General features: G+C 45.1%; 1 protein-coding gene across 2 annotated transcripts in view; it reads left to right on the plus strand.

Annotated features, from left to right (window-relative positions):
- The window catches only part of SORL1 (sortilin related receptor 1), a 1,341,481-nt gene that overhangs the window by 715,630 nt on the left and 599,514 nt on the right, over positions 1 to 26,337 (plus strand). The gene's annotated exons all lie outside the window — the stretch shown is intronic.

Raw genomic sequence — 26,337 nt, forward strand, 5'->3', positions numbered from 1 at the left:
AGTGTGACTCTAGCTAGGAAAGAACATCCATTTTATTTAAGTTTTCGATCACATTTGCATTCTTACATTTTATTGAATGTTCTCTTTGCTTCACTTCTAGAGCCGTTGCATATTCATTTTGATATAATATATTTTCAGTATTGCACCATAGGATGTGAAGTATTCATGGAAAGTGTTGTTTTGGTAAATGTTGGGCTTTGTATTTATTGTATTGGAAGTGAGGGTAGAGCTTTGACAAGTATTTATGGTATTTATTGAGCACAGACTTAGCTTTGGCAAGCATGGGGCGATTTACAAGCCTAGGGAGAAGAACACAGTGAAGGCAGCAGAGAAAAGGGGAGCTGGTAGCTATCTGGAGGACCTTGGTGGGCAATTGGCAGCAATGGCTCTCCAAGCATCCACGGGAGGAGACAGTGGAGAGCAGATGTAAGGAAGGCATGGTATCAAACAGTACGACAGACCCAAGTGATCACAGTTCAAGGGTGTTTATTGAATTTCACTTGGGTTTGGAAAACGCCTATCCTAATGCTAAATCTAAAGATGGGAGAAAGCTACGACCATCAAATAATAACTAAGTCCTAGTCGAGTCTGCCAAAATAAAAGGGCCTATACTAATAAACCTATTGACAATCCAAACAGTGTGGAAAACATTGTTGTGCAAAAGAAGTGTGTTCCCAAAATATGTCGGGATATTCGAGCCATTGGCTTCCCTTCTGCACGTTTTCAGCACAGGACAAGGCAGCACACTCAAGCTTAGCACACTCTGGCTTCTCAAGTACGAGGATGCAATTCAAGGCTTCAACATCAGGGCCTTCTGTGCCAAAAGTCTATTTGCCATTTAAAGTCTCTTATTTCAGAGGGCCTGTTGCAACACAATAAAACATTAAAATTCCTTTTCTCTCAGGATTTTCACTTATACAAATTCTCTGGGGATTTTCTGTTCACCCAGGGTGCCCCTTTGCTGGGCTCAGAACAAATTCATGTGCTTTTCAAAACTTTCTCTACTTCATCGAAATCGAAGACTTTTGATTGTTGCTGGGATTTTGCTTGACATTTGTGTTCTTTCAATTGGTTTCCCTCTGCTGGCCTCAGACCAAATATAGCTACTTTTGTCACTTCTCAGCTGGATACCTTAGAGACCTTTGATTGAGCATGCACACAGTGCTGGACCACTCTGTCAAAGGTATTGTAGCTTGCTTTGAAGTTCAGTCACTCATCCACAGTTCAACTTCACTTGCGTCTCTTATCACATGCATTTTAACAATGTTCGTTCCAGCGCTCGCCATACAAAGTTGCTTCTTGCAAGCTTGGCTTCAACACAAACCGGTCTTGTATCGGTCTCCCCAACTCACCGGCTTTGTTCTTGGAGCCAAGGAAGGTAGCATGGCGGCTGGCGATTCTCGCCGCCTTGGTTTCCTGGTCTTATGCTTTCTATCTTTGAGGTCTCTGGAAAGTAACGGTTCCTTGATGAAAAGGTCAAGGGAATTTCCCTCCTTATGATCCCCTTCAGTTTTGCAGTCTTTCCTCTCTTGCTCAGCTGCCGTCTTGAAACTGCTTTCCTAGTGTGATTTGCCTCGCTCAGTGTGCTCTTGTGCTCCGCCTTTTATCCGTGTGGGGATGTGTAATGGAATTCAGGTGTGTGTGATTGTCAGTAATTGCCTGACCTCGCCTGACCCTTGTATTGGGACACATCAGGTATACTGCTCGGGTGTCAAACTGTTTTCTCTGTGCATGAGAAGGTGTGTGTTGTAAGGGTGTGGGGGTAGAGATCCTAAATACCCTACCTTGTAGGATGGGGTAAAGGTGTTATATGGAAGAGGATACCGTGTCTCACCGTCTGGTGCCCCACTCCCCGAAGACCCCTCACTCAGGTGATCCTCCCACACTGGTCCACCCCCAGGAATTGGATCCAAATCCAATGGCCGTATCCTGGCCACCTTTGTGACCGATCCCTGGGGACTAGTGGGTGAGACACCTTCTGGTTTGTCACAGTGGGGAATGCAGGGTGTGTGGCCCTATGTGTTAGGGAGGAGCCATTCCTTGAAGAGGAAGATTTTGAGCTCTTTCCTGATCTATAGTACCGATGGGGCAAGTCTACTGTTGATGGGGAGGAGGTTCCACAGTTTTGGAGCGTAGACCGCAAAGGTCTGTTTTGTAGTTCTTTCCTTCCTACACCGCCGGAGTAAAAGTCTGCAATTTTCCTTACTTCTGGTTGATCACAGGCCTTTGGAGAAGCTGTGTTTCTCAGTGAGGTAACTTGAGGTCTTAAGGGCGACAGCCTTGTAGATGATGCAACAGGATTTGAAGATGATACAGGCTTGCAGCGGGAGCCAGTACAGTTCAGTGAGGGTCAGGCTGATGTGGTCAAATTTGTGCAGTGCTTTGTCTTGCTGCATCATGCAGGACACATCTTGGGGGGTGCCAAATGAGTTGCCTGAAAGCCTTCCAAAAGGGCATTGCCACCATCCACGTGGGAGAGGATCAGGGCTTGGACAGCAAACCTGAAGTTGTTTTATTTGATTAAGGACTTGATTTTTCGCAGGTGAGAACGTTGGTACCAAGCGGTTTGTCTCTTCATTGCTTTGTGATGTTTGTCAATGTTGAACCCAAGGGACTTGGCACAGGTGGCCAGCTGAGGTGTGAAGCCCTCATAGCAGAGAGCCAGGTCTGGATGTTGGGATGTTCAGTGTTGGTCAGCAGTAGGAATTCAGTCTGGGAGGGGTTGAGCTTCAGGTAAGCACTGGACATGTAGGACTGGGTCAGTGTGAGGCAGGCTTTGAACCTGTGGATATCTTCCATTAAGAATAGCTTGAGGTAGATCTGCTTGTCATCTGCATATTGGTGGATGTTGTGTTGGGCAAGGAGAGTTCTGAGGGGTTCCATGTAGAAATTAAATTTCACTGGGGACAGCATGGATTCTTGTTGCACTCTGGAAGTGATGGGTAGAGTTGGTGATTTGGAAGAATCAATCTGTATGAACTGTTGGTAATTAGCAAGGTAAGATTTGAACCAGCTGAGAATGATCTCACTGATCCCCATAGAGCGATGTAGATTGTCCGTGATTGTCTGGTGGTCGGTCTACTGTGTCAAATACTGCTGAGAGGTTAAGGAGAACTAGAAGGCAAGGAAGGTCATAATCTAGAACTTTTAAGGGCATTGTCGATCATCTTGATGGTAGCCGTTTCTGTGCTGCATTTGGGTCCGGAGCCAGATTGGTAGGACTGAAGGAGGTTATTGGCTTCGATGTGTTGGAGCAGTTGCATGGCTACTGCTTTCTCAATCATCTTGCCTAGGAAGGAACGATGGTTGATGGGGCGTAGTTGCTGTGATCGTTGGGGCCTAGAAGTGGTTTCTTAAAAAGCGGGAGGATTTGTCTGGTCTTGAGGATCAAGGTGAAGGTGCATGGTTGGGGATCGGTTGATTGTCAGGTAAGGGAGGAGTGCTTCAGTCGGGAGGGTCTAGAGTATGGAAGCAGAGAGGATGTCAACTGCATACAATGTGGCGTTGAGGGATGCTAAAATGGCAGTGAGATCTTACATAGTCATTGTCTTGAAAGTTGTCTAGCTATTTCTGGTTTTGTGAGCTGAGATGTGTAGTGTGCTGTTGGTTGTGACTTTGGTGTCTGTGTTGGCAGATCATGTTGATCTTGTTGATGGCAGTGGATTTTTCGATGTTGTGTGCTACGGGTGAGTCAGGAAGAGGGTTCATGCAATGGTTGATGGCTTTAAAGAGGTCTCCGTTTTCATTGTTGGCCTTGGCTAAAGTGTTTTGGTAATAGTTGGCCTCAACAGTGTTGATCAATTGTTTGCCTGTAGCACAGCGTTATTTGAGCAGGGCGAGGTCGGATGTGCTGTGAACTTTTCGCCAATTCTTTTCTTATTTTCTCATTGTTCATTTGTTTAGGTTGAGTTCTTGAGTATATCAGGGTGCAGAAGGTTTAGCCTTGAGGGTGCACTGCTTCATTGGGGCACGGGGGGTTGTTTGTGAGGCTGGTGTTGGGATCCTTGGAGAAGCAAGTTGCAGTCCTGGTCAGTCAGAGGTAGATTAGCCCATGTGAAGTGGAGTTTGGTGATGTCTTCCAAGAGAGCCTCCACTGGAAAGTTTCTGAAGGCTTTTTTGCTTGGTTTCCAGTGGGTTTGCTTGAGAGGTGTAGTGTGACTGATCTCAAAGGGGATTGCCAGATGATCTGACCAGTTGAGCGGAATAGTAGAGCTGTTATAGAAGGGTGCGCAGAGCCGTGATGATGAGGTAGAGTAAATTACATTTCCTGTGATTTGGGTCTTTCATGTGATGTGTGAGGTTGTGTTGCCAGGGATGTTACAGAGGAAGATGTTAGCTTGCGTGAGAGACTTGGTGGTGACCTAGTCAGTGAAGTCTTTGATGACTGAGGTTTTAGGCTTGGGTTGTCGATAGATGAGGTGAAGTGACTGTGTCCGTTGGGGAGAATGGCATAGGTTTTTAAAAGAACCAATGGTGTCAATGTGCAGTTTGGTGCCTGGCCATGATGCCTGGTGAATAATCATGAGGCCCCCGGTGATCGCGTTTGGACGGTCTTGTTGTAGAACTTTGTAGTCGTTGGGGGTGGAAACGAATGTGGGTGGAGGTGGATGTCATCCTGATCTCAGTAATGAAGATGGCATCTAAGTTGTGAGGTGATGAGGCCTGCAATGTTGGCTGCATGGCTGATTGCTGAGCAGACGTTGGCAAGCATCAGTTTTTGTGTAGTGGTGGATGCTGTAGTGGTGAGGGGGTGTATGATGATGTGGGTGAGGTTGCTGTGATGCATTGTCCATGATGTTGCTGGTGAGCATTGTGGTTGGCGATGAGTGGTGATGTAGGGATGGGGTGAAACACATATTCAAAGGAACTTCCCTGATGTTAACAGGGTCAGGGTTCCGGCCCTGGGTCCTCCCGGTTCGAACAGGTCCAAACAGGAATTTCCCTTTTCTTCACCTGCCCTACACTTTGGATGCCAGTGCGAGAAACACCCCTAATCTAAAAGTTGCGGACAGAAAGGAAGAGGCATGGCTAAGAAGGATGATGGGTCTTGAGGCATGTGCCCTAGATCCACATGCTCACCAAATGCAAAGGAAAAGAGGCTGGAGCGCTCCTTAAGTAGGGAAAAAAGGTGGCAAAACAAGAAGGCACCAACATATTAGCAGTGATTCACTGGTGGGTGGGGCTTAGGTCACGTGACTTAGACCCACTTGCTCACGAACTTCAAAAGTAGCTTTGTACTGGCATGTTCTGCCACAGTGGAACAATTAGGTTTAGGTGCCTTACTGTACAAGATGACTAGAACAATACAATAACCAGATGATTAGTACGCATGCATTGGGGCATTACAAGGGGATGGTACCAACATGAGTACTCACGGACCAATACAGGTGTGCAAGTGATGGGGTGGAGTGGGAGGGGGATACTGTGTCTGCATGACTCTGGTGCTTGTAAGTGGTAAGGAGATGCTTTTTTGAGGTGGCCTTGAACCCTGGCACAGGGGTGGACTTGAAGTCGGGAGTGTGTGGAGGTGGGATGTAGCACAGGGAGTACAGACAAGAGATATGCAATAGAGGGATTCAGTTTGTTGGGTTGCAAAGTGGGGAGTAGTGGGAGATTGAGTTGGCAAGATAAGGAGTCTAGCCCCCAGGGTGATTTTGAAGACAAGGGATTTAAATAAGCGATTGATCATCAACAGCCATCCCATATGGTGTTTTTCTACCACTATCTGTTGGGGGCACTGCAACCACTGACCTTAATAGGGGCTATCACCCCTGACACGAGAAGCTAAACCTGGACACTGAGACAAAATGTAACTCTCTGGTAGGGGTAGCAGGTTGGTACAAAGGTACAGTTAGTCCACACTCACCTCTAGAAAATAAACCACACTGATATGCTGAAAAATATATTCTTTATTGAAGTCACACATATAACTCTATCCTGGCTAATAAGTTCTCAAGTAATAATACACAGTATTTAAAAAATAACACATCATAAAAACAAAAACATTGATAGCTATAAAATGGCTCCCTTATCCCCACTGTAAATACGTGGGCCCACTACCATAGGTATGCTCCCAACATAAAATAACAGGGGGGTTGAGCAACTAAGGGAACCACTGAACCTAACTAGGCAAGCCCTTATGAGCCTGGATATTTGTGTACAGTGTCCTAAAGACACAACTCAACTCTGGCATAGGCAGGGGTCGAAATTTGGATTTCAGGAGCTCCACCTAGCTCCTGGGTATCACTTAGTAGGCAGGAGCTACCCTCAGTGAACCAGGGGCTAGTACATAGCATACTTTAACGTGTTGCCCATTCTATTCATTCCATGATGCTTTAAATGCTTCTTTGTACAAATACAGCGACGTAATATGTCATATTCACATTTTTATGGTACTAGATGACCTCTGCAGCCAAAAGAAGCTCCTGGTAGGAGTTGATGCCAGGCTTTCCCAGGCTTTCTAGGGATACAAGCAGGAGCTAAATAGCCCTCTGCTCCCAGCAATTTCGAACCCTGATATGTGGAAGGCCCTAGACCTGATGGTCAGCACCTAACACATATAGGTAGGGTACGGAAGAAAAGGGGAGACACACCATTTTACCAGTTTGGGTACATATGCTAAAAATGCCTAAGGCCTATAGCACTAGTCCAGATAAATGCAATCAAAATATGTAATCCATACCAAAAATGCAAAAAAGGGAGTCAAGGGCCACCCTGTGGGAGGTCTGATCACTTCCATAAGAACCTGGAGCTTCAGAACTAATCAATGTGTAAAAACATTTCATGATGGAATATTAATAACAAGCCTAATGGACATGATTGAGGGTAAAGAATTGTCCACCCTTATTATGATCTATTAGAATCCTGTAAGTGGAGAAATGGGGTAAATAATGAATGAGATAGAAAAGAATTTGTTTGAATGGCAAAAGACTGGGGGTGACATCATCCTGGGTGGCGATTTTAATTGCAAATGCAAGGTGACAATAGCCATGGAAGATATAGACGAGATGGAACTAGATGAAGTAAGATTACCATCCTCAAGAATAGCGAATAGTGGGCAAGATTGGTCACAGTTTTTGTCAAGATGGGGGTTCCTTCAGTCCAACCTACATGAGGACTGTGACCAAGAGGACATACCAATGTGGGCCAATGCCATGATATCTTAAACTATTGATTATATATTCACTGAAAACATCAAAATTTAAAGAATAAAAGATCTGCAAATAGTAAAGAATAACTTAAGCGACCATTCGATCTGGCTATTGGCCCTTGCCAGAGATGCACCGTTGGAAAAACCAGACTATGGTAAAAGAGATCTAGTCATCCAAGGAGCAAAGGGAAGACTGATACAGCGCAGTAGCAATGTAGAAATATCTAACAAAAGGTTCTTAAAATGGTGGGATGGCTCACCTGTGGGCGAAAGAAGTAGTTTTACTACCCTAAAATCCTTCCCATTACTGCTTGAAAAACTGGGCAATGTAAGGAAGGAAGCGAGTGCACCCATACAGAGAATATGTCTGGATAAAATGTCCGCCAACTTTGACAGAGAGGTGGTCAAGAGAAGAGGTTGTTTGAGAGGAGAGATAAGGTTGGTAAATAAGAATATTGCAGAAAGTGAAGAATCCAAGCAGGCAGCAATAAAATCGCTAAAGCAGAAGTATAGACTATGGATAAAATATCATAAGGCCAAAAAACACCTAAACAAAAAAGACATAATGTCCAGTCAAATAAAAAAGGATTCAAGGGAAATTTGGTGGACCTTTAAATAGGACTACATCACAGTCCACTGCTCAAGTAACTGGTGGTTTGGAACAGGACTGGGTCCACTTTTTACTCGTGAAATTCAGTGGAAACGGAGAGTGTTAAGGGGATAACCTATAGGGAAACAGTCATTGTGGGATTTCTGCTTTAAGAAGGAGATAGTCAAGGTCATCAAGAAATTAAACAACTCTAGAGCTAGCGACCCGGATGGTGTAACAAATGGGCTTATGAAAAACAGTCCCAACCTATGGGCAGAGATTGTGTGCACTCTTTGAGCATATAGCTAAAACTGGTTATTGTCCTGTGTCATGGCATAAGTCTATTACAATCCCAATTTATAAAACAGGAGATGGAGGGCTTCCAAATAACGATCGCCCTATCTCCCTAGTAGACACATCATCAAAGGTTTTTGCCTCTTATACTCGGAGAATTACAAAAATGGGCAGATAGAGCAAAGCGCTTGCATACTTTGCGAACTGGGTTTGGAACAGGCACAGGAACAATTCTAAGTGGATTGACACTTCACAAATGCCTCTCGGAAGTCGAAAGCAGAGAGCCCAAACACGTATATGTATCAGCCATTGATTTATCAGCCACATTTGATACCGAAGATCTGGTTTGGCTATGGGAAAAGTTAGAAAGATGGGGGATTGATGAATGCTTGCTAAGTATTATCCACATGTTATATTCCAACAGCAGGCAAGTGAGACTAAATACCCAGGGGGGATTTATCAAGGAATATCCTGGTAACAAGAGTACTGCAAGGCTGCGTAATTGCAGCCACTCCTTTGAACCTGTATCTCTTTGAGATGTGCAAGGAGGCAACTAAGTGGGAAGGATATGCACCCAGATGTCTAGATCTGAGAGTAGGATGCATAGCATATGCTGATGATCTAGTAATAGTAGACTATACCCCTGCAGGTTTACAGCGTTGCCTAACTGGCATGATGGAATACCGTGCTAGTAACCATCTGACAGTGAACCCAGCTAAATCTTATATTATGACCTGTAGCAAGAGGAAAATAAAAACTAACTGCACTTGGAAAATAAACAATGTACCGATCCAGAGAGTGGAATGTATAAGATATCTTAGGTATTTTGTTTGTTAAGCAAAGGAATAGAATAGATGAAAGAAAAATAGAAGAGAAGATAGGAGCCACTATATCCTTGCTAAAGATAATCAAGCAGCAATTCTGTGAATTCTCGCTACTACCAATGATTGAATTCTATAGAGCAAAGACTTCTGCAAAGCTACTATATCGGTGCGAATTACTAAGCACTAATAACAGAAAATTATTTGACAGAATGGGGGTAAAATCTTGAAGTGTATTTGGTCTCCCCCGGTCAGACCCAATTCTAAACGAATAACACTTAATGATACGGTGTTCATGGTGGGCACAAATAATGAAGGGGATGATATCCCTCTTCTTTAAACTATCTAGGACAGAGAAACCCCATATTGACTACAGTCTGTGCAACGTGATGTTAACAGAACCCATTCCTAAGTACATTTTTCAAAAAGAATATGAGGAGTTTATGGATCAGCTTGGCATCAGTGTCTAGGCGAAATTTGTACAGAGAGATGGAATATATAGCAGGCTGTGAAGGAACATTGTATACATACAAAAAAATCCTTCCACTAAATACAGAAATTGGTATCCTAAATTCAGACTTAATTAAATGGGAAGTAATAGGACCCAAAATAAGAATCACTTAAAGTGTAGACCGTGTGGCGAGGAGTTGGAAACTCTAAAACATTTGGTATTCTTCGGTCCCGAGATGATGCGTGAGAGTCTTACCCGTTTCTGTATATCTATAAATTCCCTGACCTCAGTAATCTCTTCAGTCTTTTGATACAGACTGTCACCCAACCTCTTATCACTTATGTTGGCTCTGGTTAAATTCCTGATGATAACTTTTGCAAAGATTGAAGAGGTAACTCAGCTAGAGGCGCAAAACTATACCCAACAACCCTATGATTTTGACAACTTCCTTTGAGCACTATGGTATCTCATAGATTGAATCTTCTTTTCTTTATTAATTTGTTCTGCGCACTTAACTCCTAATTTACTGAAATTGCGGGGACATGCCAATTTCTTGAAACTTTACTGTGTGATTTAATGTTTTAAGAATTATGAGATGTCGAAAAGAATAGGAATATAATGCTGCTTTGACTTTACTTTTCTCTGTATGATGAATGATGATACATAGGGCCTCATTACGAGTCCGGTGGTCCGGACTTAACGTCACTGGTATAACCATACCGGCACCGTTTCCGTGACCGACAAATCATGACCCACAATCCCAGAAATACCACCACCACAAACTGCCGCCACGGAGTTAAGGGACCCGTAAAATGCGTTGCCGGGGAAACCCCGCAGTTACTGGCAACACCTAACACCATAGGCATTACGAGTACCACGGACATGGTAACACTACTATGAAAATAGCAGAAAAAACGTGGCCACTGAGGCGGTATCGGTGTCACTGCGAACATGACGTTAAACAGTGCCTGGTGAGCTGAATCAGGCCACCGGTGCAGCAAATGAGCCCAGCTGGACCCAGCAGGCCACTGGGAGCCTACAAAAGGGCCACACCAACTCCAAACACAACTATGCTGGCAGCAGCTGCAGCAGCATTGGGACTGGGGCTATTGAACCTACAGGCAGCACTGCACATGGTGGCAGTAATGGTGTAGAGGCGGAGGAGGCGCAGGCGGCAGTTGGCAAACCATGCAACCATGCCAAACCCAATTGTGCAGCCGGCATGACCCCGCAGGCAGCCTGCAAAACCCTGCATCTGGGCCTCACCCTGGAACCTGATCCCAGGACAGATCCACACATTTTATACCGGCTGGACCGTCCAACAATAATGTAAATCACGGTGGTCGGTCAAAATCTCGAAAAAAAAATCCCGACTAACAATAAGGTCGAGAAAAAAAGGACTGAAAAAGTCGAATTTCTCTTTTTTTTAAATTATATATTTATTTTGGGGTCCGGGATTAAAAATAAAATGGTAAAAAAAAGGGGGGGTTGGGGGGGAACCCCCATTTCGAATAAAAAACGTCATAAAAACAAATCGACCATAAACCCTAAATCACCACCATGATTGAGGACATTAGCAGCCACATTGGCATTTCGACCGCAATCCCCTCCCCTCATGAAGGTGGTGTTGGTACTGCAATTTGTTGGCACTGGATCTTATCACACAGTTGGTGAGCTGCATGGGCTCTCACAACCCTGTTTCTCTAAAATATTGGGACAGGTACTGGATGCCCTGCTGCGCTGTCGGAACACATCGCCCTACCCCGTACCCTTGCACAGGTCATTGCCCCAAGTTGGCCTTCCATGCCATTGCAGCCATGCCAAATTGCATAGGTGCATTAGACTGCACCCACATAGAGCTGACAGTACCACGTGCAATGGAGATGGTGTACCGCAATAGGAAACGGCACCACTCATTGAATGTACAGATGGTATGTGACGCCGGACAAGTGATAACACATTGCTGCGCACGTTTCCCGGGGTCAACACATGACTCAATGGTCCTGCGGAATTCGACATTGCCACGCTACATGGAATGCTATGCTGGACAAAGCACATGGCTATTGGGTGAGTACAACTGCCAATGCACAGGCCCTGTGGAAGGGGGATGTGTGTCCAGGGCAATGACCTGTGCGAGTGGGCTGCACATGCATCACCCCCTGGCCCATGTAAAGGATGGTCCGCATAACCCACACATCACAGGTTGCCACAGTGTGCCCGTACACAACCTGCCAAATGAGACGCACCACCAATACTACCACAAGGCCATACAACTTGAGCCACTCAATACAGCCACCCACACTACGCACCACTGCCCCCCAATGCACATGATGACTGCACATGAGACATCCTGCAACAACCACATCATCAGTCTATTGATTCCTCCATGTGTGTACATCATTGCACAATGCCATACTTACCAACCAATGTTGTCCGCAAGGGCAACTACATATGCGCACAGCAAGTCGTTGGGCAATGTACAAATGCCAACGTCGACAACAATTACCCATGAATGGTAATCACCCACCGGTCCGACCACTGCTTCGCCCATATGGATGAATGAATGATGACACAAGATTGCACTGCATCTGATCAAGAGATGATACCACAAACGCTGACATGTCCACACATTTCCATCCCATGTAGGTGATGCTGGATATGCACTCACGCCATGGCTGAGGACGCCTGTACGGAGGCCAAGGAACAGGCATGAGGAGGTGTACAACAGGGCACACGTCCGCACATGTGGCATGATTGAGAGGACATTCGGCCTACTGAAGGCCAGGTTCCGCTGCTTGAGCAGATCTGGCAGATCACTGCTCTACAACTCAGTGAAGACGGGTGAAATTGTGCTTGTGTGCCATGCTGCACAATCTGTGCATGCGCAGGACCATACCTCTGCCCCCAGACAAAGAGGATGATGATGGAGTTGGAGATGGGGATGGGGTGGCTCCACACCCTCCCGGGGGTGCACAAGATGGCCAATGAGCACAGGATACACTCATTCGCATTTACTTTTGAGAGACTGCACATTGACAGCATTGCATGGATATGACGATGCCGGTGAATAAATGGATTGACTGCAAGTGAAATGACGGATGTCAACTCATTATGGATTTTTTCAAAGGTGTTGTATTATAAACAAAACGGGAAAGAAGGTGCATTGGGTAGGGAAGCTGTACACCCGTGCCCACCCACCACCCAAACGTACCCACCCCCAACCAGGCCCCAAACAACCCCCTAATGGACCTCCCCCACCACCCAAACGTACCCACCCCCATACACCCATCGTGCCCCCGAATATCATGTCTATTGCCATCCCCACATGGCACTATTTGCAGGGACGCTTTTGCGCACGAGTGTCCTAGCTGGCGGGTCCAGTCAGCCGACTAGAGCGCCTCCGTGGGCTGCCAGTGGCAGAGCTGGATGGGGTGGTGCTGGCTGAGGTGATTGCTGGTGTGACTATGGGCACATGTCCTTGAATCGCCTGCTGGGCAACCAACATTGACTTCGCTATGCCGGATTGCCCACTGTTCCCTTCCCTGACATGGCGTGCCAGGGTGATGATGGTGGTCGCAAATCGTCCAATGACCCTGGAGAGCCAACGTACCAACGTTGCATTGCTCTCACGCTGTTCCCTGGCCTCCTCCCAGCTGATGCATGGCCTCTTCACGCTGCAGCCTGGCCTCCTCCAGCTGTCTTTCCACAAGCTGCGTCAGGGTGGTCTGTTCCTCAATGCGCTGCAAGCGAGTACTGAGCTCATCCATGGAGGGCGTTGGGGAGCGCATGGGGCTCTGCAGTGCTTGAGGGCTGAACTGTAGGCCATGGATGGAATACAGCATATCCGTGTTGTCCCCCTCACCCTGTTGTACAACTTCGGCCTGCATGGCTGGGGCACTGTCATCACTCGATGCAGCCTCCTCACCAGTGCAGATAGGCTGCAAGATGGCATCTGGGGCCATGGTGGGTGCCTGCATGGGGATGGTGGTGTCCGCTGGTGCTGGGGTGCCAGAGCAGCTAGCATCGTCCTCCTGGGCAGGAGTGCTGCGTTGGGCGCGTGCAGGTGGCCGCTGCGTCGCCTCTTGGTCATCGTCGCTGTCACTTGACATGGCTGTGGGGATACAGAGGGCATGCTGTTGTGTGATGTTACTTGATGTGTCCATCACATGCATCAAGCTGAACGATCCATGACCACTTGCATGTACACACTTGTGACTGTTGATGCACTCTGGTGTGTGTCTCTGCTTCCACTCAGGCACGCACCGTATGCATGTCCTGGGGACATGCATTGGGGATGTTACTTGTCATCTGGTGTGGTCACTCCTGCCATGGCTGGGGCGGTTTGGGGGGGTCAGTGGGACCATTGGGTCACTCCTGCCCTGGTTGGGGGGGGGTCAGTGGGTCCATTGGGTCACTCCTGCCCTGGCTGGGGACGGGGTGGGGGGATTTCAGTGGGACCATTGGGTCACTCCTGGGGTGCATTCACACTTATGGCTTTGTACTTTGTGCACTTACCGGCATCTGCAGGTGGGCTCACTCCTGCCTCTGCGTCTCCGATGCTGTGGATGCCCTCGAGGTGCAGGACACTGCTTCAGCACTCCTCCCACGATTGCAACTTGAGAGGGGATGCACGGCCTCCACTGGTGCCAGTGCTGTGCTGGCAGTGTGCGGCAATGAGGTTGCACACCCAGAGCCTGAGGTCATCCCACCTCTTATGGCAGTCCTTCACAGTGCGTGTCCTCGCACTGACGGCTGTGCACTTGCGTGCTGCCTCTGCCCACACCTCCTTGCGGCGTTGCTGGGTAGCGCGCCGCTGGTCTGCGCTAAAGAGCATTTCTGCTTGATTGACAATGTGTTCCACCAGTACTGTGAGCTCAGCTTCACTGAAGCACTGCTTTTGCTGTCTGTGTGCTGGGATCCTGGATGCCATGGTGTTAGATGTTTTCTCAGTCTCGGAGAGGTGTTCTGACCTGTAGTGTCTGAGGATGGCAGTGGATTGTGCTTTATATAATGGCCTACCTCTCTGTTTCCGTTTTTTTTTTTCTCACAGTGATGGTATTTCCGCTTCCGGTGATTCCATGACGGCGGGGGCGGACACAGGTTTTGCACCGTTTTTTGTGGCGGTATGTCCGTGGGTGCTTACGTGACAGCGATGACACTGTTTCTGCCTCGGTGTGTTGCGCGCAACCCACATGCCGTATTCGAGCGTTCATTCCGCAACCTTCCGGTCGCGGAAACAGTGTCACCGTCGTCACGGAATGACCGGATTCCGGGATGGCAGACTCGTAACGAGGTCTGTGGTCTTTTTTTGTGTTTTGATATGCTGCTTTGATTTAATGTGAAAGTACTCTTTGTACTAAACATTTTTTTAAATAAAAACCAATTATAGCATTTTAGAAACAGGTATCTTGTTCATCCATTTCAGGAAGAATGTTATTAGATTGCTACAAAGGTTCATCTCAATGTCAACAAGCATTGGCAAAGCCAATAGTTTTGGCAATTTATTTTTTGTATTGTGAAGAATATTCTTTGTTAGTTTTTGTGGCAAAAACAATTATTTAAATATATATTGTTATTGTATACATGCTTAACATTAAGCCACACCTAATTTAAACAAACAAAAAAATAAGTGCCCAAGTTAGGATGGCTAGTTTCCCAGCCTAATTAAGTAACAATGTGCTAGTACTGTGCACACCAACAGCACACAATACCTCTGTTACTGAAGTTACACACTGCTCGAAGCTCTCCAAAAACATATACACCTTCCCAGTACTAAATGCACATATGAAAATCACCTCCCCACAACACTGTACATGAACCCTATTCCTGCACTACAGTCAATCTTTAACTCGAGTTGTTTCAAATGCCTAATACATATATCCAAACTAAAACAATACACATAGTGCCTCTAAATAAAGTGGCTGAAAACAGACATTAACACATTTATATCCCACCAGCAGACTACAAGCCTCAGGGTTGAACCAAGGCAAAAGTCCTGTTTTGTTGAGGACGACTCTGGCTCTCCACATATTTAGTCAATAATGGAAAAGGGACCTCACCAGCTATTCTCTTAAGCTCATACACCTGACTCCAGCAATAATACAGCATGGGCTACCAGACACAAGAACTTCACTGCATCACAATGTAAAGCGCCACACCTTTCTGCAATGACAAATACAAGTACACTGGACCAGAGTCTGACTCAAATGCCTAATACATATAGCCAAGCTAAACACACACATAGTGCTTCTAAATAAAGTGGCTGACAGACATTAACACATGTATATCATACCAGTAGACTGTAACTCTCAAAACACTGCTTTAAAAAAACACCGCCAGACACTTGAAGCACAAACTTTGATATTGTGGCTTGATCAGGCTAGCGTAAAGATTCCAACAGGATTGTTTTTTAGGTGGGGATGGACAGGAAGTAGCTGGGAATGCAATAAAATAGATACAAAATTGTGTGAATACATGGCTATGTAATAGAACTACATTACAAAAGCCTAATACATATACACAAGCCAAAACAATTGGCTTTTTAATACATGTTTTAACAGGACTTCAGCAAAGGACATACATAGTGCTTATAGATAACGTGGCTGAAGATGGACTTTAACACATTTATATCTCACTAGTAGACTACAAGTCTCGGGGTTGAACCAAGGCAAAAGTCCTGTTTTGTTGAGGAGGACCCTGGCTCTCCAAATTAGTCAATCATGGAATAGAGGCCAAACCAGCCATTATTTGAAGCTCGTACATCCAACTTCAGAAATAATACAGCATATGCTACCAGACGCAAGAATTAAACTTCATAGCATCACAGTGATTAGCACTAGCAGTCTGGCATTGCAAATAACCAATGTTACTGTTACCTAACTAAATAGGCTCCATGTGATAATGTCCCTGCAAAAATGTTGCCTGGCAAAAAAGTTGCTGAAAAATTGCTGTTTTTTTGCTGAGACATTATTACATGGAAAATGAGTGGAACACCCCTGCAACCCAAAAACCCCCAGCGACATTATGTATGGCAACCACAATAAATAAATAAATATAATATAGTTCCTGATACCATTAAATGGTATTCATTTTATTGACTGTATAAAGATAAAGGCACTTGTCAAGCACACCTGGGGAGGTATTAACTGTCCATTAATTGTAGCAGGTGCAAAATGGTGCGAGTACCTGGGCATCTAACAGCAGTGCCTGGCAAATGCCTAATACTTACACACAAGCCAAAACTGCTTGCTTTGTCAATGCTTGTTTTTACCAGGACTACAGTGAAGAACACACATAGTGCTTATAAATCAAGTGGCTGAGCACCAACCTGGTTAAAACATTATTGCACCAAGCAGCATTTACAACTCCACTTAACTCTCAGAAGATTGTTTTGAAAAAAACACTGGCAGGCACTATGAGTGCAAAGTTTGATGGTGAGGTTTAATTGAAGAAAGATCAAAAAGTTCTCTGTTATGCCCAGTCCTTGCCAGTCAATCCCACTGCTTGAGTCTTTCACTTTTGAATTTCTTAAATACTTCATAATAAACCACTGGTAAGTTCCTCTGAGGTATAAGCAGTTGATATTTGTGGTATGGCTCTACACACACTGCGAATAAAACCACTACTTTAAAACAAAAAAATGAACCTGCATCTTTGCAATTCTTGTGCACAGGTTCCAGCACACTGTCCACTCGCACCCGTCGCACTCTAGCACACGAGGAAGAAAACCAGTCTGGACCAGTGTTGCAAAAATACCCTATGGATAACATAACGTGATTGTTTAAACCACCAGCTATGCGCAAATGCTACAGCATTTAAGCAGCCTTAGGTTGCCTCCTGTTGAAGCAACGGTCAACCAACATAGCGATATCTGCACACAAAACCTGCGTCTGGGTGCTACCCTCTGCTAATCCTCTTTGGATTTGCAGAGCGCCCAGTACAAATTGTAAACCCTCCTGGCGTCTGACAGCCTACACTTCTCTGGAAAACCCAATACATTTCACATAAATAACTATTTAGACTGCACATTTGTCCAGTCCTGCTAATTGTTGTCCGCAGAAGCTGCTGAACCCCACGGACCCCTTCAGATGTTGGGTCAACAACTAATTTTAAGACGGCTGAAATACAAACATCCCCAAAGGAAAGGAGAAGTGGAGAAAATAGCAAACAGATTCCTGTCTTCTGGCTACTGGAAATCTGCAGAGGGTGAAAAAGCAAAGCAAGGTTACACATACTGAGATTCTGTGAACCTCCTTACCCTATTCCCCCAAACCTCCCTGAGTACCTGTGTTCCTCCTCTAGGTGCTTGGGGATGAGAATTCAGATTTACTGCAAAGACTCCTTGAAATCACTATGAACTTATTATTTAATGAACCTCAGAATGTGTCTTGCTTGCCTCGACTGATGATTCAGAACCTTAATTAACCTCTTGAACTTCTCAAGGATTTGTTTTAAAACCAAAGTTTCCCCAAGTTTCTCTATTTTAGCAGAAGTATTCTAATGTTGAACCTATTTCTTTTCAATCAGTAGACCTTTTGGACTTTATTTTCATTCAGTTTGTTTTAAGAAGAAATAAGGAATTAAGTTTATTAACTTCCCTCATAGAGTCTCTCTCCTTCACTCGATTGCCAAAAGATGTTTATAAACACTGTTGCGAATGGATTGTGTCCTCCCACGTATTCCTCATTTTGATATTCGTATCCCAGCTCTGCTGTTTTGGAAAAAGAAATGCACCAGAAGGCGCTGTGTTCGAGGCCGCGGAGTCGAAGTCCCTCGAGAGCCAGCGTCGACGTCATCCGCTGTATAAAGGGCTCGAGCAGCACCCGTTACCTCAGTTCTGTTTTTCCGACACAACTGCTTCGTGTTACGAACGGTGCATCAGATTTTTCCTCGACTATGTCCTCATCTACCCAGACCACACCCAAGACAGGGTTAAAATAAATTCGAAGTGTGGTTGGAAAAAGTCGATAACCGCCCCCCATCGGAATTGCCTCTGGTGCCTCAGCCCAGACCATCGGGTTGACGAGTGTGGTTCCTGTCAGGCCATGTCCAATAAGGCTCTAAGGGAATGTAGAGGTAAGCTGGCGATGGGGCAGGAAATGTAGAAGTCTTCAAAAAGACAAAAGGATTCGGATGAATCCAGTCGAAAATCTCGTCATGATTCGAGGAGGTTGAGATCGAAGAGTCGCTCGGGGAAATCTTCCTCGTCTTCGACAAAAAATTCAAAAAAGCGACATCACAGGTGGTCTTCATCCTCCTCCTTTGAGAGGAGAGTAACTTATCCATCAAAGCACGATTCCCCAGAAAAATGGGAGGCCTTCAGGGCTTCGATGCTTAAAATATTTGAGAAAGCGGCCCAGACACCCTCGAAGTTGCCGCGTGGTGATCATGCCTCTACGTACTCTAAAATTGACAGACAAAATCAAGATCTAAACATGCGAGAGTTGAAAAGGAGTAGAGTGTCTTCAAGGGAAAGTTCCCCGATGCCTCGCACTAAATCAAAGCCTCAGGTACATAAATCAGGGTTAGCGGAATCGACATCAAAGTCGAAGCCTAAACTCGACACAGACGACCATAGCTGCGAAACCGCTGACGAAAATGATGTTGACACCTTTGGCTATATCGAAGCCTTCTTCGACGACATCGAAGCCTCCTTCACACCGTCGAAGCCAGCGTCTTCTCTATCGACGCCTTTATTGAGGCCTTCTTTGATTCCAAGTCCCAAGTCGACGCCATTGTCCATACTTAGGTCAATTCCACCTTATATACCTGAAAAGTCCTTCCACCCTCAACCTAGACAGGATTTTTTCAGGTCCATGTCAACCATATATGAGGAACACTCCTCTGAAGAGGATGCCACTTCAGCTGCAGTTAGGTTTGGAACCAGAGAGGTCCCTGAAGAACTAGTGGACCCAAATTCTAAATTAACAGATCTTTGACTGCCTCCAAAATGCCAGTGGCTTAGACACTTCACCTGAAGTGGATTTTGAAAGACCAGACCCTACAGATCATGCTGATCCTAGTTATAGGAACCTTATGGGAAGGGTCATTGATTTTATGGGTTGGAAGGCAGATTCCCCAGATTTCAACCAGGATGACATGACTGACATCCTGAGTGTAGGTCCTTTAAAAGATCCTGTTCTGCCATTCCATAACGCACTGCAAAAATGGTAAATTGGAATACTCCCGATTCAATTTCAGCAGTGAATAAGCAACTTGAACCAAAATATAGGCCATCGTTATCAGATCCAGAGTATTTATCTAAACATCCCTTCCCTGAAAGTCTAGTGGTTCAAGCTGCAACCTCCACTAGTCAATCAGCTGACCCATCAATGCCACCAGACAGGGATGATAAAAAAGTTGATGCTTGGGCCTGGAAAGATTTTTCTTTGGGCAGCATGGCCCTTAAATCGACTGTCACTTGCACATTAGCAAGATTTACATATAAACTGTGGGACTGCATGGCATCAGCGGCTGAATGCATCCCGGATGGTGAGGAACGAAATGGTTTCCTGGCTATAGTAAAAAATGGTAAAGAGGCAATGGAGGAATGCCTGCAGTCAGGACTGGACACTGCGGATAGTGCAAGCAGGTCCTTGGCATCTAGCATGGTCCTGCGCAGATTTGCATGGCTAAGGAAATCTGGCTTTGCACATGATGTGCAATGTAGATTACTTAATATGCCCTTTGACAGCTTGAGGTTGTTTGGCAGCAAGGCGGACGAAAGCTTGGAGAAGCTGCAGACCTCAAAAGCGGAGCAAAATCACTTAGTGCCACTGTAAGGCAACCTCAACAACACTCTTACGCAGGTTCATCTTCCTGGAAGAGTTGCCCTTTTCGCTTCTATTCCTCTTTTGTAAAAGGGAGGAGCAGGGCCAGTCAGCGAGGCCAACAGAGAAAACTCTTTTGTGATGGAAAAGGGAGAGGTGCTAGATCAGGCACAGCAGCGGCTAATACCTCCTCAGCCACTGCTGCTGCAACACCACTTTGAGGTCTTCACCCACAAAATACTGGTGGGAGGCAGAATCAATCGGTATCTGGACGAATGGCAGGGCATTACGTCAGATGCCTGGGCACTAGAGATAGTGACCCATGGTTACTGTCTTCCATTTCATTAAAGACCTCAAGATCATCCACTGGGAGCCAACGCTGTAAAACTTCCAGATCTGCTCCTTGTGCAGGAGATTTTAACCCTGCTAGAGAAAGGTGCAATCGAACATGTACCTGTAGCGGAGTGGAACAAGGGTTGATACTCCCCCTATTTTCTCATCCCCAAGAAGGACGGATGATTGAGACCCATCTTGGACTTGAGAAGCTTGAACAAGTTCCTCAGGAAGGACAAGTTCAAGATGGTGACCCTTTCTCAGATCGTTCAGGCTCTTCAGCTTCAAGACTGGTTGGTATCATTGGACCTTCAGGATGCTTACTTTCATGTGCCAATCCATCTCAAGCACAGAAAGTACCTGAGGTTCTCAATTGGTGGTTCTCATTATCAGTTTCGGGTTCTACCATTTGGGCTGACCTTCGCCCCGAGGGTTTTCACCAAACTGACGGGGATGGTTGTCGGCGAGTATCGAAAGAAGGGGGATTCACGTCTACCCTTATCTGGACGATTGGCTAATCAGGGCGAGTTCACCCGAACGAGCCCAGGAACATATTGCCTTGACCTGTCACTTCTTACACAGTCTGGGCTTCTCCCTCAATTACAAGAAGTCACAAATGATTCCAAGCCACAAACTCCAATTCATTGGAGCAATCCTGGACACTTCCTCAGGGAAAGCCTCGCCTCCCGAGGAGAGAGCTCACCACATTCTGCAGATGGTAATGAAGTTTCACAATTCCCTAGACTTAAGGGGAATCCCAAGGAGACCACCTAGGTGGAGACTCTACCTTATTTAGGAAGATTAGCAATGAATTAAACAAGAGGTAGTTGGCTACTATCAACAGTCATAAACATTATACTAGTGCTGTATCTCTGTGTGCATATTTCAATTTTATTAATTGGATTCACAATGCAAAAAAATAGCATAAATATCTAATAATGCTCATTGTTAAAAACACTGTATAAAATACAATCTGTTTGTCTAAAAGACTTATCTCAACAGTGACAAGACAAGAAGGGGACTTCTTTTAGTAGGTCATCATATAAGTTCTTTCAGTTCTTCCACAATCACTCAAATGATTTGTTGTCTTTGTTTTTATCCTCTTAATTAGGATTAATTCTTTTAGTGGTTTAGTCACTACACCAGATAATTGAACTCGACATGTTTCAGTTCTCATCAAATAATTCCAGAACTTTCTTCAGGAGTGTGTTACTTATCAATTGTTACCGTGAAACAAAGCATCCCATACAATACATTTTCTTCACATGAGTATGATTCCCATATTGTTTAAACAGTACTCAATTGTTTGTCTTTATATATTGTGGCTGTTGATAGAAAAGGAGAGAAAAAGAGAAAGTAAGCTATTAGTGCTAAATTAAATCTCAGAGATTGAATTTGATCTCAGACTAGAACGGGAGTGTTAATTACCTGGTATATTCCATGGAGAGGGTTGAAAAGATGGTCGGAGATAACGGTAGTGACGGATGCCTCACTCATGGGGTGGGGAAGCCACACCAACGATCTGACAATCAGCGGTCGTTGGTCTCCATCGGAGTCCAAACTACACATCAACCTTTTGGAGCTGAGAGCAATCAGACTAGCGCTGAAGGCTTTTCTGCCCTCTGTACAGGGAAAGAATGTCCAGATAATGACGGACAACACAGTGGCCATGTACTACCTCAACAAAAGAGGCATAGGATCACTTCCACTGTGCAGAGAGGCAATGCAGGAAGGAATATCTCTATCGGCAGTTCACCTAGCCTGAGAACTGAACACGGCGGTGGACGCTCTGAGCAGACAGAGCAGTCTCGCACGAATGGGAATTAGCTCAGGAAGTCATTAAAGAGATCTTCGCTCTTTGGGGAACCCCTCAAGTGGATCTGTTTGCGACCGGTGCCAACTGGATGTGCGAACTGTTCTGCTCAAGGGAATTTCCCCCAAGAGGAGCTCTAGGGGACGCGTTGGTAGTGGACTGGGTATTTCCACTCCTTTACGTGTTTCCTCCTGTCCCCGTGATTCCTCAAGTAATCAGGAGGTGGTGAAAGTTCAGAAAAACCATGATCCTAATTGCCCCGGATTGGGCCAGGAGGACGTGGTACCCGGACCTTCTGGACATGTCCATCGGCCCTCCAATAAGTCCTCCACAAAGAGAGGATCTTCTCTCGCAGGAGGAAGGTCGGGTTCTCCATCCAGAGGTCAAGACACTCGGCCTTCACGCATGGTTTCTGAGAGGCTGAGATATAAGGATTGGGACCTCCTGGATGACGTAATGGAGATTTATCTTTCGACCAGAAGGCCAGCAACAAAATCCCTGTACCGGTGTCGTTGGAACAAGTTCAGTAACTGGTCCGGGGATAAGAATGTGGATCCATTTCTTTGTAATACTCCAACAGTACTTTCTTTTCTCTTACATTTAGCCAATTTGGGGCTCCAGGTTGGTACTATAAAAGGATATTTAGCAGCGCTATCTATTTTTAAGTGCTCCTCGGAAGAGGCGTTCTATTTTAAAATGCCTTTTAGTCATTCAATTCTTGAAAGGGCTGACACATGTATACCCTCCAACACCTTTTCAGGTGCCCATCTGGGATTTAAATCTAGTCTTAAAATTTCTCATGTGTGCCCCTTTCGAACCTTTACTTTCTTGCCCATTAAGACTTCTCACTCTTAAAACAATTCTATTGGTGGCTGTAACATCAGCCCACAGGGTAATTGAGTTGCAGCCACTGTCTTGTAAGCCTCCTCAAACCATTTTCCATAGGGACAAGGTTATTCTAAAAGTCAAACCATCTTTCTTGCTTAAAATAGTTTCCGATTTTCATCTGTCACAAAAACTTCTTACCTTCCTTTTATCCTCCGCCTCACGCTAGTAAGGAAGATGAAAGGTTACATAGACTAGACCCAAAAAGGGTTCTCAGTTTCTACATTTCCAGATTGGCAAATCTTTAACAATGTGACCAACTATTTGTTGGGTGTACTGGGCACACATTGGGCCTTGCAGTGTCTAAACAAACTCTATCCAGATGGATAATTCTAGCAATCTCTGAATGCTATAAATTAGCTGGGAAAGAGCCTGCAGATGGATTAAGGGCTCATTCAACCAGAGGCATGGCAACTTCCACGGCTCTTCAGAGGGGTGTCCCGGTGCAGGATATTTGTGCTGCGGCCACCTGGTCACCAATGCACACCTTTTTTAAAGCATTACTGCTTGGACTCTACTTCATATCAAGGAGAACTATTTTTAAAAGCTATCCTTCAGTCCATGATTAAAATTTCTAGTACTCCCACCTCCATAATTACCACTGCTATGGGAGTCTATCATAAGATGGGCAATACGTGGGAGGACACAATCCATTCGAAGAACAAGTTACTTACCAACTGGAAAGTTCTTTTGATTGGATGTTCCTCTCACATATTCTTCTTCGACCCTCCCATCCTACCCCTCCGTACAGTTTACGCCAGTTGCACTCTAACTTCCTTAAGAGCCTGAGGACTTTAAATCTGATCAGCTGATGCAACCATGAACACTGTAAAAACAGAACTGAGGTAACGGGCGCTGCTCGAGCCCTTTATACAGCGGATGACGTTGATGCTCGACGGCGGCTCTCGAGGGACTTCGACTCCATGGCCTCGAACACAGCGCCCTCTGGTGAAAGTTTTTTTCGAAGCAGCAGAGCTGGGATACGAATATCAAAAGATGAGGAATACGTGGGAGGAACATTCAATCAAAAGAACGTTACAGTTGGTAAGTAACTTGTTCTTCTGTCTGCGTGCACAAAAACAGGGAGATGCTGCTCACACTCAGGCGTCACGCAACGTCTGCCTGAGAAGGATGCTACTCGCACACAGGTGTAGCGTTGCGCAGATGGGATGTGCAGCCCATTCATATTCAAAGTTACAATTGTCCTCCAATCAGCTAACCTGTTCATCTTCACCGATCAGCTTCTCAGTCATTTACAACAGCCATGATGGCTTGAGGCATCTGCTTTCTGAAGACAAATTAGTTCAGGCCTAAACCAATTTAAAATCACATAAATAATTCGTTTTTGATTTTACCCCAAACTTCCACAACATGGAAGGGTCTGCCGAATATACCAGCACCTCACATCCCCAGACCCAACACATTTCAGTCAACCGTGCTTTGCATTCTCGAACTAGTTTTGTTCATCACCGTTACATTTATTTAAAAACTGAATTTGTGTAGCTTCTTTGCTAGACAACTCTGCTGCAAGAGCATTAACCTGATGTGCTCTGTCATCAGCATAATTTATTAAATTCCAATGTATTGCCCATAAATTAAAGGCTTTGTGGCACTAGTTGCAAAAAGACCTATTTCAGATGATAGGTGACAGAGTGAGACGGTAGGCAGGCATTGCAAAATGTGACCTTAAGTTGCCCACAAAAAGACCATATTCCCTAGTGAAAGCAGTGATTTGCTTCTTTTAAACAAGATTTCAATGGATTTGGGGCATAAAAGAGGTATCTAAACATTCTGACACATTGAAGGTGATTTTAACGGAGTCACCTATAGAAAGGTTGACCCTCCATCTTTTAAAAAAAAAAAAAAAAAAAAGTTTGGCAGTGAAAACTCAGCCTGGCTGATGGCTCAGAGAAACCTATCCTTGGCAAAAGGGTGGTCAGTCTTGTCCAATAAGGACTCCGCTCTGAAACAAAACCCTTCAAGGGTCAAGCCCCCCAAAAGAGGGAAGGCGCGAATTCCCCACTGTCAATCAACAGCGATCTCACTATGCAAACTACATTGTGGGAAAGCTTTTTTGCTTCCCCTTCCCTCTAATTAGTTTCTGTGCTGCCTCTGGACTGTGGCCATGTAAAATGTTGCAACATTGGAATGTGTGCCTTTCAGCGAAGTCTGACTTCATTCTGCTGTGGGGGTATGGGGGACAGTTTCATGCTGCGAGAATGGCTATCTACATCTCAGCCAACGTGTAGTGCATTCAAGTAATGTAAAATAATGGCGATCATGTAGTCGGCAATAAAGCAAAATGATTCTGGGCCTAGCCAAGAAGCACATGGTTATGTTTATTCATAATATATGTGCATGTTTGTGTGTGTGGTGACCTAATCAAAGCAGGACTACTGGTGCTCTGCTCTCCATATTATCAAGCTCTTCTACCAAATGGGGCTGCTTGGCTTATCAGTGTGCTTTTCTTACATTGACTTTCTTAGTTTATACTTTTCTGCAGGCTTGGGAAGTTACATAAATGTGCCCATTTGATACTCCACTACATTCCCCCTTTCATCCCTTCAGGATGAATGTTTCTCTAAACTTCTCCTTCATAACTTTTATCTTATTCTTCTGGCCACTCATAAGCACTTCTGGGTATACATATTTTCCATACATCTTAGATTCCCATCATACATGATATCCCAAGGGGTACATTGCAAATAGCCAAATTATACAAATTTTCCATCATACCGATTCGGAACTGCTATTTACAGAAGATCGAAACCATCATCCTATATGGCCTCAACATGTGCCTAATAGATGTAGGGCTCTGTTTGGACACAGTCCAGGGTACTCTTTGGAAAAAGTTTTGAGGCTGGTCTTGGCAATGCTTAACGACATTGTTCACCATGAACTGGACCTGATTTCTCTAAAAGCCCAGTTTTATTGGCGACATTTGTCCAACTATGCAAAATGTTTAAAAGCTTCACCTAATTCTCTTTACTTGTAGCTGGGGAGAATTATTAAGGAATCTTCCGTAGGGTCGGTGAATACATTTATGGCAAGGATGTCCAGCTTACTGCAGTCTATTGAATCCTCTGAGGAGGATTTAATTAATCGCCCTCAGGCACTCAAGAGGAAACTCTTCAGATTGCACTGATGCCGCACTGTGGAGGCGTTGTTGTCTTTTAAATCCTATCAGAATATGCATGCTTCCTGCGAAAAAGGGAGTATTTAGCATTATATT

This window comes from Ambystoma mexicanum, chromosome 9 (genome assembly GCF_040938575.1).
Source record: "Ambystoma mexicanum isolate Mex_15411 chromosome 9, UKY_AmexF1_1, whole genome shotgun sequence".
In the NCBI taxonomy this organism is placed as follows: domain Eukaryota; kingdom Metazoa; phylum Chordata; class Amphibia; order Caudata; family Ambystomatidae; genus Ambystoma; species Ambystoma mexicanum.